The 15302-nt window shown below is 42.7% G+C and overlaps 1 long non-coding RNA gene across 1 annotated transcript in view; it reads right to left on the bottom strand.

The window, feature by feature from the left end:
* Nucleotides 1-7229: 7229 nt before the first annotated feature.
* LOC142082435 (uncharacterized) overlaps nucleotides 7230-15302 on the bottom strand; it is a 28753-nt gene continuing 20680 nt past the window's right edge. Inside the window, exons 2-3 of the long non-coding RNA XR_012673705.1 lie at nucleotides 13706-13912; nucleotides 7230-10640 (exon numbers count right to left, since the gene is read on the bottom strand). This is a non-coding gene — a long non-coding RNA (uncharacterized LOC142082435). The remainder of the gene's footprint in view (nucleotides 10641-13705; nucleotides 13913-15302) is intronic.

Here is a 15302-nt window from a genome sequence, read left to right as displayed (position 1 = left end):
AATGTTGACTTAAAACATTTAGCTTTTTAATTTGGTGTAAAGTATTCATATAGACTGAATGTAGTCCTGCGTTTGGGGAATTAATAACTTTACTTCTAAGTATTACTTATTATTCTTATATACAACAGCCCGAGGAAATTTTCTTTTGCTTATCTACATTTCAGTCTCTTAGCTTAGATTTCTTCTGGGATCTGACTTACAAAAACAACTGGATTTATGATACACTAAAGTTTACAGCAAACACTTAACAAATACTCCTATTTCAGATATGAAATTAATAGTGTTTAGATATAGTCTCAGATGTTACCATTTTTGCTGTTTCTGAGTGAAGTAGTTTTCTAGCAAATGTCAAGGAACGAGCTAACAGGTAAATACGCCAAGGAAATTAACTGCACACCGCCATCTACGGTGCAGGCCGGGGATATTGCAGGAGCTGTTTATCGCTGGGAGACATGAGAGGGGGTATTCATAACCAAAAAATGTCACAAGTTCTCCTTTTCTGGCAGCAGTTTCTGTTGGTGCAGAGGATGCGTTGCAGAAGGGCCATTATGATACAGAATGTACAGACTGTTGTGTTAGGAGTGAGAATGAACACAGAGTTTGGAGGGTAATTATTTCTCTGAACAATGTTTAGAGCATTAAGGACATATTTGAGAATGGCCAGGTGAAACCACGCAGGAGGGCGGGAGGAGCACACATCCCATTTCTGGTGGGAGAGCTCCGGCAGGGACACCAGGCTGCAGGCATCACAGCAGCCCAGTTTGCACGGCGTGTTGCGAGAGCACCACGTCGGGTCCCGGCTGCTGGTGGAAGTGGTTATTTCAGACACCAGTGCTCTCTCCCTCCCAGCTCTTGCCCTGTCTCTGGCTCTCTGCAGGTGCCTCTCGCCTCACCTCGCCTCCCTGCCAGCAGCTGCTACTGCCCACCACTTGCATTTTCCAGGAGCCGAGTTGGGATGGTCTACGCTGACTGCAGGAGGGCAGTCTTGGACCACCCCCAAGTCCAAATCGTCCATACAACAAGGCTGTGTGCTGGTTTTGGCAGGGTTAGAGTTAATTTTCTTTGTAGTAGCTAGTATGGGGCTATGTTTTGGATTTGTGCTGTGTTGATAACACAGGGATGTTTTCGTTACTGCTGAGCAGGGCTTACACAGAGTCAAGGCCTTTTCTGCTCCTCACCCCACCCCACCAGCGAGTAGGCTGGGGGTGCACAAGAAGTTGGGAGGGGACACAGCTGGGACAGCTGACCCCAACTGACCAAAGGAATATCCCATACCATATGACGTCATGCTCAGCATATAAGGCTGGGTGAAGAAGAAGGAAGGGGGGGCGTTCGGAGCGATGGCATTTGTCTTCCCAAGTAACCGTTACGCGTGATGGAGCCCTGCTTTCCTGGCGATGGCTGAACACCTGCCTGCCGATGGGAAGTGGTGAATGAATTCCTTGTTTTGCTTTGCTTGCGTGCGTGGCTTTTGCTTTCCCTATTAAACTGTCTTTATCTCAACCCACGAGTTCTCTCACTTTTACTCTTCCGATTCTCTCCCCCATCCCACTGGGGGGGAGTGAGCGAGCGGCTGGGTGGCGCTCAGTTGCTGGCTGGGGTTAAACCATGACAGACTGCAAGCATCCTTCAGGCACAGCCAGCGGCTCCATAAGGACACATCACACGGTCCTGGGGAAGAGAAGCAGGAGGGTGCCCACATAACTTATATACATAGCACATGGGCAACCTTTTACCTTCTCTCCAGGGTTACCTCTTGCAAGTGAAAAAAATCAAGAGAAAATCCATCACTGCAGAGTTCCTCCTTTAACTCCCCACTTATGAATTCTAACCTATGCACAACCATCCCCTTCAACAAGCTTTTGAGGGACACTATATGATTAAAAGAAACCAGGAACAATTGCATAGGGCAAAAGTAGACACAGAGGAAGAACTAGTGATACGTGCAGTTTCTGCTTTTACCATGCACTTCTGTGTGCCTTGCAGACCACCAGCAGCCCATGGGTTGTCCCTTGAAAATCCCCAGCGCTCAGCAGAGCATACTCTGTTCATAACCTGGCTGCTGAGATCTTTGCTACTGGATGGCTACAAACTGAGCGCATCCCATCTGTGGTTATTACTTTATTACTGAGGCTGTTTGTTCATCTCCTGTACTAATAAACTGTTGGCTTTTAGACTAAGAGGTAGGTGGAGCAAGGGCTGGCACCAATACGTGCTGGGACACAGCCTAGCACAACTGGGTTCAACAGCTGGGTTTGGTAGTTAGCTGGCATCTCAATATAAATCTTTGACAACATCAATAATGGTTAGTAGCCTCACCCTAAATAACTGTTTCTCCAATTATAAAAACCAGTCCTAAATTAGCTGAATCCTGAGTCCCCATTAGCTCTCTCTCAGAAGAGAAGTTAGTATTTATCATACAGACTGGCTGTAGGCCCCTGTGTTATCCCCGTTTGGCTTCCTCCAATGAGCTTATCTCATCTCAAACTGATGATGAATTATTATGAACTTACTTTGGACATCTTACTTTAGACTTTTGGCTCAGTGTCCTAGAAACTTCTTCAGTGCCAGATTGTTGACTTCAGTCTTAATTAATGATCACTTGTTATCAGCTTAGTTCAAATGTTTGGTTTCTAACTTTCGGTTGTGTAGTCTAAACATTTCCAAAGCCCAGATAGACAGCTTTAACTTAAAATGTTATGATTTTGATATTGACTTGATGCCTTTCTGGGTGAGTGTGAAGATTTTATTCTTCCATCACTTTGATTAATAGACCTATTGCAAATCCTACTCTTTAGAGTACCAAGGAGTGAAACAGCTAAACACCATGTAGATTAACCTAGTTAAGGGTTAATCTTATGTTTCTGTGAGAAGCTTTTTATTTGCTCAGAAGCTGCTTCACTCTTTAGTACAATTTTCAAATTATGAATTATTGCACTTCTCTGCAGTCACCTATTTGTCTTTTTCTTAGTCTAAACTTTTCTTCTGCAGCTCACATGCTGTATGGTTAATCATTATTACTCTATTACACAAGCACTTAGGAGTTCAATTTAAGTATGAGGAAAGTTTTCTGCAAAACTCTCTGCTAGCAAATTGCAAGGTCTTTACCCTTAAGAGTTCAGACAGGATCTTTACATGGAACGCTGATCTCCCATCATACCCAGTCATCAGGCATTCTCAGCTGCAGGTGCTAGACCATTCATAGATTTCATAATGGCTTGTTCCCACACCCTCCATCAAATATTCTTTAGGTATTACAAACGTGCATTGGGAAATCACAGCCTCTAGCAAAGTAAAAATAGAAATGCTCAGGTTCATTTTTACTAATACAGCTCATTTTGTCGTATCAGCTTGCAATCAAAGATGCATTCGTGTTTTGCAGACTCACTCTAATACCCTCTTACTAGCTAACCAAGCAGATTTTATCAATTGTTTGCTAAAATAGAATTTAGGTAATTTCTGTATAACAGAAGCCATGTTTGACATTGAAGAGGCTTTTCATATTCTCAAGCTCATTGTACCAGCCAGGGCTTTTTATTTATTTGGAGAAGTTACATTGAGACTGAGACACTAAAACAATTATCAGTCTTGAAAATCATAAAAAACACTTCATATTTTTCGGTTTCAGTCATCTGAGATTCTTAAAACACTCATGAAATTTATGTTCTGGGATGGATATATATGTATTCTCCATCTTGCACTTACCAGCAGTCACAAAATGGAATTAACATCCTGTCTTAGTGCATACTGCAGGTTATGCAAAGAATACTGTGGAGTATTCCCATCACTTTGGGATGAAAGATTAGATACGTTCAGGTTTTTTGTGAAGATTTCTTCATATCTCTCTCTAAAGAAATAGCATAACAGGTAACCTAGTTTTAAGCTGGCCCAAAAAACACTGCACTTAAAACCATTGGAAGTGCGAGGAGTGAACACATCCACTCAGCTCCTTGCAAAGCCATGTGGAGACTCAACACAGACACAAAAAGGGTTTGTAGACATCCTGAGACTTATTTGCACCCTAATTCAGTTAAATAAAATAGCAGCATCCATGTGATCAAACTTGCACTGGTGAGTTAACGGCACATGAGCAGCAGTGAACTGGTGACACAGGAATCCCTATGGAAAATGTGTAGGTGCCCAGAGTAGCAGCTTCCTTACAGTGCTAGAGCCAAGACTTCTTTATTCCGATGGCCTCTTGTGACCACTCTCCTTCACAAGGCAAATAATCGTACAGATAATTTATTTGTTTTGTTCCTCTCTCATCTCTCATAAGTTTATACAAACCTTTAACTTCTGCCCCGCGGTACAGGTCAGGGACATGAGATACTGTCTCTTCACGTGTGCAAAACTCATGGCTGTTATCTGTTTATTAAATGGGAAGCCTGCCTTATCATCAGTTGTCCTGATTAATTCCATGAGGAGAAGTGGGATGAACTGTTAAATCCTGCCTTTATTGGAGTGCTTAGACCTCTGTGCGTAGACAAATCATAAATGGAGGATTATTTTGTACCTTGGCTGCAAGCGTGATTGCTCTGGCAATCACGGTTGTTGTATGAGCAAATGTGCTCAAAAGTGGATGTGTAAATGAAGTTCTGGGCATAAAGTTATAAATTCTGTCATTCAGCAAAAGGTGCAAGGTTACACCAAGGTAAATGTAGAGATCACTTTCCTTCTGTATTTATTTTCTTGTTTATTGGCTAGTTCAAGAGGTAACATGTCCACTGATAGACTTATAATGAAATGTCTCATAAGTTATGGTACTTACTTGTGTTCTTTTTTACTCATTCAGATGTTGGTTTGAATATCATAGCGCTCAGGAGGTGTCCTCTGAGATAACTTCAGAGTCATACTGATCTTGGTCAGATAATCTGTCCTGAAACAGCAGATAAATTTTAATGGGTATCAGATTATTTTTCTACCAGCTAGCTGCGCCCAATAACATAATATTACCATTGGGGGTAGTTAGCAAATAGGCTTTGGTATCGATGCCTGAATATTTTCTAAATCTCATTGACTAGCTTAGCAGTATAATGAAACATTATATGATGTCTGTGCAGTTTTTCCTACAAAGAGCTTTTTCTGTCCTACTGGATGTCTGTAGAATAGAACAAGTTCTCTAAAATCTAAGTGATTTACAAACTTCCCATTTTTTGCTGCAATTCTTCCCGAGAATTCAATATCCATTTCTTAAATGGCATCATTCTCTGTCTGATAAAATCTGGCATTTACTACTGTGAATTCAGTTTAACGCTAATAACATAATGAAAATAATCATCATTTGCAAAAGATGGGCAGCTCCGACCACATGTGCGCCTCCAGCCCTGCGCTGCTGACACTCCTGCCTCTCCCTCTGAGCCCCGGGGAGCCTGGCCAAGCACCTGCAGTGCCTTCAGAACATTGCTAGTGGACAGCTGATGCTTGCTAATCTGCAACCAAACTGTGACCGTGACCGGGGGATGCGAGCCTCCTTTGCCCAGTCATACACCTTATCTATTCGTGCTCTAGGAATGACAGAGTCAGTCTCTCAAGGTACCCCTCTATACTCAGCCACCCCATCTGTCCCTCACTCCAACAATACAGCTTGCTCAGAACGGACCTTTTCTTTGCAAAGCAGCCAGAGTCTTCCTCACGTGGAAGAACACAGAGGCAATTCAGTGGAGATAGGCTGGCTGATCAAGCTTGGCTGCTTTCAGGACGAGCTTCTTGATGGTGCGTGTTCTTCTAAGGCGGTTCTGAGTTTTGGGGAAGAATCCTGCACTACAGACTCCACCATTAACATTGTTCTTTGGACTAACTATCTCATATCTATCTGGAAGACTCAGAGAAATTGAGGGAGACTTCTGAGTAATTTGCCTCAGATTCAGTGCAGACAGAACCAATGTGATTACAGGAAAATATCCTACCACCCTCAAAAGTGTATGTTCCCTGTGAACTTTAGTTACATTTATAGCTTTTCTTAGACAAATAGCTGTGAACAGGATAACTGCTTTCTGGCTAGATACAGACGGAAAAAAATCGTGTTAAAAAAAATAATTGCTACTATCCATCATCTGTTTGTTGTCTCAAGAGTCGTTTGCTGCAACTGTTCTCCTTGGGGTAGCAATGGGAAATACTACTTGAATCTTCCAGGACCTGATAGCAGAAAAAAGTATCATGACACAACTTAGTGCTGGATAACAACACTTCTGGCCAAGGGGTCTACTTGAGTTTCTGGGTAGAAGAGGGAAGGATTTTTTTGTTTTCCTACGTCTCGCTCTCTTTCTCCTCTCATTGAGCGCCAGCTTCTGAGACACTCTCATCCCACTCTTGGGTTGGGAGCTCTCCCAGAGGAACTGGGAGTCTGCAAGACAAGGGGGACTCCTTTCCCTATTCCCCACCCTCAACAAGCCCCCGAGCACCAACAGACCATTACCCCCTTTAAGGCCATGTTCGTGGCAACACTGCCCTGCTTCAACACTTTGCTGGGGGGAAGAAGAAAGGTCCTGGCCAGGGGAAGGGGAGGCAAGGTGGAAATGCGATGTGGCTCTAGGCATTACCTCTCCGCTGCTGGAGCATCACCCCTGCATGAGCAGGGCAGAAATACAGCACCGCTGGGCAAAGTAGTGCAAGGAGAGCTACAGGTCTAGGACGGTGAATGCCACCGCCCCATGGGGTTTTGGTATCAAGCGGTTTCATGTGCACTTGAAATCACAGTGCTCCCAGAGCATCTGTGCCCTGGTCATCATTAACTGCATGGTAAAGGTGCTCAGAGGTGCGGTTAGTGACGAACGTGGGTTGGGCGGGGAGGAGGGACACTGGCAGCGCCACGGCTCGGTGGAGTCAACAGGAAGCTTCCCGCAGGCTGGAGTAGGCTCCTCGTCAAGCATCCCGAGTAGATGTGGCTTGGGTAGATGCTCTCCCCTGACTGACCACAGAATGACTGCCTGTCCTCTGCACAGGCCTCTGGCGACAGCTGGGAAGATTTGAGGAGTGGGGAAGACTAATTTATTTTGTTATGGTTTTGGCATTTGAATGTGTTTATGTGGGCAGCCTAAAATACGGTATCTTTTGCTATTCTCTTGCCTGCTTTTACTAACTTGGATTATTTTTTTTTATGCGACGGTAAGTACATTAACCTTTAGTTTAAATTCCAGCTTGCTTTTGAAATGAAAATCTTATATAAATTACCAAATTAAATCCAAAATATTCCTCAGGCAGTTCAATATTTTTTTATTTTATTTTTTTTTAATTACATTAGCTAGAGGCATACTTTTGGATTTGTAGGTGTTTGGATAACTTAATTTAAAATAGCAAAACAGACTAGCCTAGATAAGAGAAACTTAGGTCAAATTATTCTGGTTGTGACATACGTGATACATAATGCTGTGTAATTAGATATTAAAGTGGTTGCTGTGCAGCAGGATGTTCTATGAAAATGGGACAAATGTTTTTTAAATGTACAACTGGAAACCAGACAGATGGTAACCTATATCCCCAAGGAGGATAGCTGAATTCCACCAAGTTTTTAATATGAATTTGAACTGTAGTGAACAGGAAAGGAGGGAATTTGTGATTATAGCTTAGCTCGCCATTAGTCAATGTTTGGCTGAATATGCAAAGGATGCTTATATGGTGCTTAGTCTGGACAGTAACGTTTTCTGGGGATTTGTTCTTTCTTGAGCAACAGCAGAGCAGATGGTGACAAAGCAGATCTAGCAATAAATCATGGAGACTTGAAGCAAGCAAGATGATCTAGAGGAACAAAACAGAAACTGGGGGATAATTGTTACACAAATGCAGAGTGTATTCCCACTAATTTTATTAATGCTGGGGACAGTACTTAAAGGCTGAACATCTTCATGTAGCTTGGCTGTTAAAACCCCTATTACAATTTTTAATCAACATCCTTTGGGAGCAGAATATTTCAGGGCACATACAAAAAAAAAATCACAGCTATATACTGAAACTTCTGCTGACTGCACAACTAAAATACGTCTGACAGTCTTAAACAGCAACATGCCTTTCAAGACTCACCAGTTTTGCAGCTCCATAGGATTCAGCTCTGAAACCATGACAGGCTTCAGCACTTCCAGGTGTAATAAAAGTAATGGGAAAGGCACCTACAAATATTCTGTGAAGCATAAAGGAAAAAACAGCAATCCCAGGAAACAACATCTTGATGGACCTATATTTGCACGCTAGCAGTTGGACGGCGGTGTTCCCTCTGCTCTCTACCTAGGAGGCACTGCAAATCCCCATCCCTGCCAGAAGCTGCTTCTTCCTTGCCATCCTGGCTGCAGCCTGACCCTGGGAACAGCGCTTCCTCCTGGTTCCCTGCTATTTGTTCTCCTCCAGTTGCACCAGCACCTGCATCTGCAAGACAATCCCTCCCTCTGTCAGATCTGTAGTCCTACTTAATATTTCAGCTGGAGTGTTTATTCCGCAGGTTGGAGGCTGCTGATTCGGGGGAAGGCAATGGTGAGTGGTTCATGGCCTTGGGTGGGCGAAGGGATCCTTAGTCCCCCATTCTCGCGCTAAAGCTAGGAAAAATCTGGCTTCCAAGAAACACCATGTGATGAGACGGCAATTCCCAGCTCGCTGGGCTCAAGCAAAGGATTATTTTGTACACGACACTACATCATGGATAATCCAAGAGGTGGAAACTATCCATCAATTCAACACATATTTTTTCACAGATCTCCATATCAGATCATTCTTGGTGCCTTTCAGGACGCCCCACGGCACAAGCACCATCACACTGCCTTGACGTGCAATCAAACCACAACGATCTTATCATGTAGCGATTATCAAGTGGTTGGTAATCGTGCGTCTCCTTGGATCATTTGTCATTTGCTTCAAGTTAGCATTTCCTCTAATCTGCCTCATCTCAGCGATGCTGTGAGACAGCCCTACTACAAATGATTGCTACACCCAGGTGTGTTTGTGTGCTGCACAAAGGAGCGTTACACAAAGGAGCCTCCTTTTAGCAGATGGACAACTGGGGAAACTAAAGGCAGGATTATAGAGCAGTAAGTATTGGCATTTTTGGTGCAAAATGTATCACGAAAACATATTTCAACAACCCTCCAAGAGAGTAATTTTCAATCAATAATTATAAAAATAGAGCTATTAAACTCAAATGAGCAATTCCCCAATAACATAATGCCTCCGTTTTCTTTTTCTGATCATGTATTGGAATGAGTTGTTGCAATGTGAAGACAGGTAGAAAAGTGAGACAAGCCATTCATGAGAAGGGCTAAAAGCATAATATTTTGACCAGTTTTTCAGTAGCTTTTACCCAAGTTTGAATGAAGAGAGCAACAAAGCCTTATGTCTCCTATCTGCACATATTCTTGTGTAGTGGCTGGAATTAAACTTTACATAGTAAACTTTCAAGAAGAAACAGCTTGATTTCCCATGTATCCATATGTATAAAGCGCTATATAATAAAGGCTGGCGTACTGAGATCTATATGGGGTGTGATTGCCAATTAGTCCATTTCTGATTATTGCCAGCACATTTGGGTATTAGTTAGATAGTGCAGAATTAGCATCCTTTGAATACTAGAATATGTATAAGGAGACAGAATTTCTACTAAATGATACAAGCAAATTAGTTTGATTGTAAACTATGTAGTACAGACCTATAAATAGCTAGGAAACATTATGTGCTAGAAGTGGCGATGAGAGGCTCAGAAAGACAACAGGACAACTGGAAAAGAAAAGGGTATGGTGCCAAGAGTGGGTAAACAGAGTATCTCCGTTACAAGGAGTAAGAACAGACTTAGGCTCTTTAGCATGGAACAGAAATGACATAGGGAGGATACAGTCAAATTGTGAACAGCATAGAAAAAGTGGATAGGGAATAGTTGTTCTTTGTATCTTCTAGTAATAGCAGGTGGTAGCTACAAAATTAGCAAAATGCTAATCAAGCTTTGGGATGGGACATTTCAAATGCTAAAAGTATACACGTGCAAAAAAACCCAAACCCAAACCCAACAACCACTAGAAAATCTTGCAGGGAAAAAAATTCCATCCAAGGAAAAGATGAAACTGCCACCTGATGTGAGTGGAAGCACAACTACAAGCAATACCATAAGCATCTTGACTCTGTCTGGTACAAGCTTGCCAAGCCTCAGAGGGGGTGATTGCACTTGAGGTATGTCTATATGCCATGATTTTCCCTTGCACTTGTGTTTGCAGCCTATAGTCATGTGCTTGGACACACTGCTGATGCATTCGGAAACGCATCCTTCCCAGTGGAGCTGCAGCTGAGGCTGGGGACCAGGGGAGCAACAGGGGCACCCACAGGCCACATGGACACAAGGTCCCCTGGCCAGCAGGTCTCTCCTAAGCCAGGCTGGCAGCCGGCATGAGTGTCACTGCTGGTAAAGATCTGGTACAGGCGTATGGTCTTGCAAGCACGATGGAGTCAGAGTAGCTGCCAGGAGCGCTTACTACACCTGCTTTTCCCCAGGTTGCACGTTGGAGCCAGTACTAGTTGCACTTTGTCCCTACTGTCTCTCCTTCCCAGTGTGTAGGTTACTTGTCCACCAAGAGAAAAATAAGAGATCCCAGCAGCGGCACACAAAACAGCTTAATGCTTGGGGGGTTTTCTCTCTCTTCTCTCCTCTCCTCTCCTCTCTTTTCTCCTCCTTCCTGTCAAAGAAGGGATGCAAAGAAAATGTGAAACAGTAGAATTTACTTATTTCTTTTCAGTTTATAAGAAAACATTTATAAGAAATGGTTTTAGAGCAAAAAGTTTAATGACTCGCATCTCAAATGCTTTACTTAATGTTTCTTTCCTTATAGCATTAAAAGGTCATCAGAGTAAGGAGGCTGAAGCTCCTGCGCCTGAAACCTTGTACGTTGTTTTACCATTTAATGCTGTACAAAGCCAGGGTAGTGTTAACACCTTTGATTCTCTGGGGTCATTAATTCCATCAAAATCAATGCAACCAGACCTATTAAAGCTTGACAATAGCAAAAAAATGACCAAATCAGGAGGTAAATGCATTGTAACATGGTAGCACAACCTTTTCCTTTATGAAGAGGACTAAAGTTTGGGGGCAGAGATCTTTACTCTTCCTAAATTTTAATTCCTCAGGAAAGTCAATGTAAGGAGAGGAACACGATATCTGGATCCATATCCAGTATTATCTGTTATAAATAGCTCTTTTTGACAGGGTTACTTCCATGTTAAAGCAAAGGAGGAAAGCTTTGGGACTCCAGGACTGGGACCCCACCAGTGGTGGTCACCAGCAGGGTTTTGGTAACGCCTGCTCTAGGAACAGAAGGAACACCCTCATGTCATTCATGAATGAGACCACTGTCTTCTTCCTTATAATTATTTTACAGTGCTGTGAAATGCAGCATTAAAATTTTAAAAAGAGAGGCCATATAATTAATAAATTAGCAAAGAATCTTTAATTTTAAAAAATTGTTCTGTTAGTCTGAGACATAATGATGACAGAGGCTACCAAGAAGCCACTTGTCCATAAATAATTTTACTGAATAATTAAACTTATTTCATCTTACTGTTAGAAGCTGGAAGCATGATCGCTTCTTTTGCTTGGATTTAATATTAAGGTTTGATTTGAAAGGTGTGACTTCAGTGAATGAGTAGTACAATTACAAAATAAACTCAAATATCCCAGGAGAACTATCCTTAAGGTCTGATTTAGTAAGATATTAGTTGCTGATATAAAATTTCCAAGACTATCTTGTGCACAGATGCTATTTTTTAGAATGAAAAAACCTTCTTGTGCTAAAGCTGTGGGAATGAGGCCCTTTTCATGTGAAGGGTGATGTATGAACTGATAGCTCATGAAAGGTGAAGCTTTGACTAACTTATCAGACGTCTACCTTTAGAGTTATGGCTGGATGAAGCTATTTGACCAATTACCTTTACTGATGTCCTGAGCAGTCTGCGAGCTTGTTTTTGTTACCAGTGACAATATAGTCCAATTTGATGCTCTCAGACCAACATAACTAAACAAATTAGCTTTCCATTCCAAAGAAAATGTAACCTAAAGCAAGCTATGATTTATGTGAAACAAATGCTGGCTACAGCCCATGGGGTCTGCAGCTCTTACCTCTGGCCAAATTGCTTTTAAAACCACACAGGAAAACTCTGAAGTTCAATGAATGAGTAGTACTTACTACCAAAAAATAAATCACTAGGGCCTGTGCGGATACTGGCAAACATATCAAACCTTCCAGAAGTGCAGCTTTTTATGAAATGTTCAAATGGCTGAAGAGGTTCATCAGCCGGGCGACCGCCTCTGCTCAGTAAGAGCAGCCGAGGGAGCAGCGGCACAGAACCTGCTGCTCCACGTTGACTTTTCAGTGACACCATATATCGTGCAATTAAAAACTCAAAACATGGGTGCCTAACTGAAAATGTGTCTATTTTGTTGGCGTCTGATACAGAAGCAGAGATCACTTTGCACTTTTCGTAGTCCAAATCTCGAAATTTCCTTTTGCTGTTTTCCCATTTAAGGGAAGTTCAGCGTTCACCCTGCAGGACCTTTCTGGCACCGGAGAACAGACCCCAAAGGGAGAGAGCTATGGATGATGTTAGATTCGTAGCCAAATTCCCAGCTGAGAGAAGAACCTGCAGTATAAGAACCGAGCATTCAGCTGTGGTCCACACACCGCCTCACTGTCCACGCTTAGGTCTGGCCCCATTCACCCCTTAGACTCCTAGCTTCCCCAGCACTAGTTAGGGCTTTTTCTCAGAAGGTCCTCCTCAAACCAAGAGACCCTGTCATGGGGTCTTCAGCCTCCCGTGGGATGGTGGAGGTGAGTGGGACCACCCCACAAGGAGGAGCAGATCTCACACTGGTCTCACTGCACTAACATCGCTCATCTTGGTGCAATCTTGCCTCTGTCCTAGAGCACCTCTTTGAAGGTATCCACATGGTGCTAGGCACTATAAAAGAAAGACAACAGCAGTGTTAACTACTAGTGGCAGCACTACACTGCCTTGTGCCTTTTCCTCTGTGGAGATCCAGCTGTGCAACTGTCTTCTCATAGCAGAGAGTGCAAATGTCTCTTTATAGCACATGAAAAAAGTGCTATTTCTAGAGCAAGGAAAAAAGAATATTTGGGCTTCCCAAGAAACCCATTCAATGGTGATCCTTGTGTACTGTTGTGTTTCTCTTGCTCTGTTTTCTGTGTTTAATAGTCCTATAAATCCTTCGGTATATTCTCTTCAGACTATATCCATCCCTCTAGCATCTTTTTCCTTTAGGTTTATATTTGCCATGTTTACTATTAATTCAGATTTGCAGTGCTGTTTATTTACTTATGGATTGAGAAAACCCTGAGAAGTGCTAGGGAAAGGCTTCTCTGGCGGAGCATTTGCTAGTTAGAATGAGGCAGTGGTGGCTGAGGAGTGAAGTGTGAGGAGGGACGGGGCTGCCCTGGCCGTGGGACTGCTTTCCTGCCCAGACCTGAAATCAGAGGTGTGGCAGAGACCCTATGTCTGAGGAAGCCCATATCCAGGGAGTACCCAGGACTAGTGGATGGTGCTGAAGGTGAAGTTGCCAGGAGGGGACACTGTCTGTGCCGCAGGTACCCTCCTGCAGGACCTGGTGAAACAGCAGAAGACACAGAGAGGGCTCTGGGTGTCTTGTCCTGGCAGCCCTTGAGACAAGGAAGGTTAAATTCAGGATTTGTCTCAGACAGTGTGTGTAACCTGACAGGCAGTAGCTGCGTACCAGCTCTCCTTTGAAGAAGGTGATGCTGGACAGTCTTCTATTCTTTGGATAATTCCTCAGTGAGTCAGTGTGCTACTGCTCCTCAGAAAGTGGAAGGTGGGAGGGAGGCGTAGGATACGGATTAACAAATAACAAACCATTCCAGTTACAGTCAAGTCTCTTCCCTTCATTCCATTTTACCAGCTCTGTGTGGTGCTGAGGTCTCATCTGAGCAACAACATAAACCAGAAAAAAACAAGAACTTCAATCCCTGTTGTCTTTTTTCAAATTTGGTATAAATTAAAAAAAAAAAAAGTTTTTGGAATGCCCTTATAACATGAAATAGGAAATGTTTTAGCAATGCTGAGAACAAACTGTGTTTCCTCAGAGTATGAAACACTGGAGCTTTTTTTCCCACCTGTCAGGACAGAGAAGAGGAGGAGGAGGGGGAGGAAGATGGACAGTGACTTTCTTAGAGCTCCAACCCCTGGAATCATGTAATTTTTAGAAAAATCTTTTTCCTTTTTTTTTTTTAAGGTAGTTGTCTAGCCTTGGAGTTCTGGAACGAGGCTACTCTTACAATAATTTGCTTAGGAGAGAAGAGGAGAGTCTGACACAGGATTTTAGAAGAAGCAAGATTGGTAAAATCCTACAGTGCCTCTTTTCTCCACTTTTCTTTGACTCTTTGTCCTCCAGAAATTTTCTTTTTCGGGGACACCGTGAACTTCAGCTGCATGCAGTGGCTGTACTGAATAAAGAACAGGTTTCTCACATACGCCTGTGTTCTCCGAGAATATGGTGTGGCATTTACCCATGCACAAAGAGTAAGCTTATAGTTCTAAGAGTAAACATGCTTGAGATTTTGCTTTTGACAGGTACCATCAATGGATTTACACTTCTGGAAATTGGAACTGGATTCCTGCAGGGCACAGGGCTGCCTTTACTGCATATAGGAATACAAACATATTTCCAAAAATCACGTGGGCAAAGGTCTAACTCTGGGAGACTTGCAGGGCCATATTTCCACTCTTTAAGTTGAAAAATCCCTTGTTGTTTTCTTTCATCACAGATAACTAAATACTAAATACTAACTTCTAAATACTGAGACCTGGTTCAGACTCAAAATGGGATCTGTGATCCCAGCTGATTTCTTTCTATTCACACATTCATCCCAGCCGTAAAGGTCTTGTAGGTTAAATCAGGCCTTTGAAATGACTCCTCTGTAATTCTGTGCCTTACAATTCGGCCTTTCTCAATCATCCTTGTAACTCAACTGCCCTCCAAGGATTCACAGAGTGGTGACTGACTGTCATTGAGACTAGATAAATTATTCTGTTGATGGTGCCTAGGAGGTAATAAAATCCAGTTTAGTCTCTCAGATCTGGAAAGCCACCGAAGTCAGAAGAAGGAAATAGCAGTAAAAGCTGCATTTTGTCAAAAAGTCAGTGAGTATGTGACTGTGAATACCTACAAGGGCAGTCTCTAGAAGAAGAGGTTGCCATTTCTGCAGCCACCTTTAAACGCAGACAAAAACTAGAAATAACGGATGATATCTCCATTACATAGGACTGTACCTCATTAATTTTCTTTGTGACCAGAAGAATATTTATATAGCAGC

This window comes from Calonectris borealis, chromosome 4 (genome assembly GCF_964195595.1).
Source record: "Calonectris borealis chromosome 4, bCalBor7.hap1.2, whole genome shotgun sequence".
Classification (NCBI taxonomy): domain Eukaryota; kingdom Metazoa; phylum Chordata; class Aves; order Procellariiformes; family Procellariidae; genus Calonectris; species Calonectris borealis.
The sequence above is the reverse complement of the archived record's forward strand: the minus strand, read 5'-3'. Positions and strand labels throughout refer to the sequence as shown.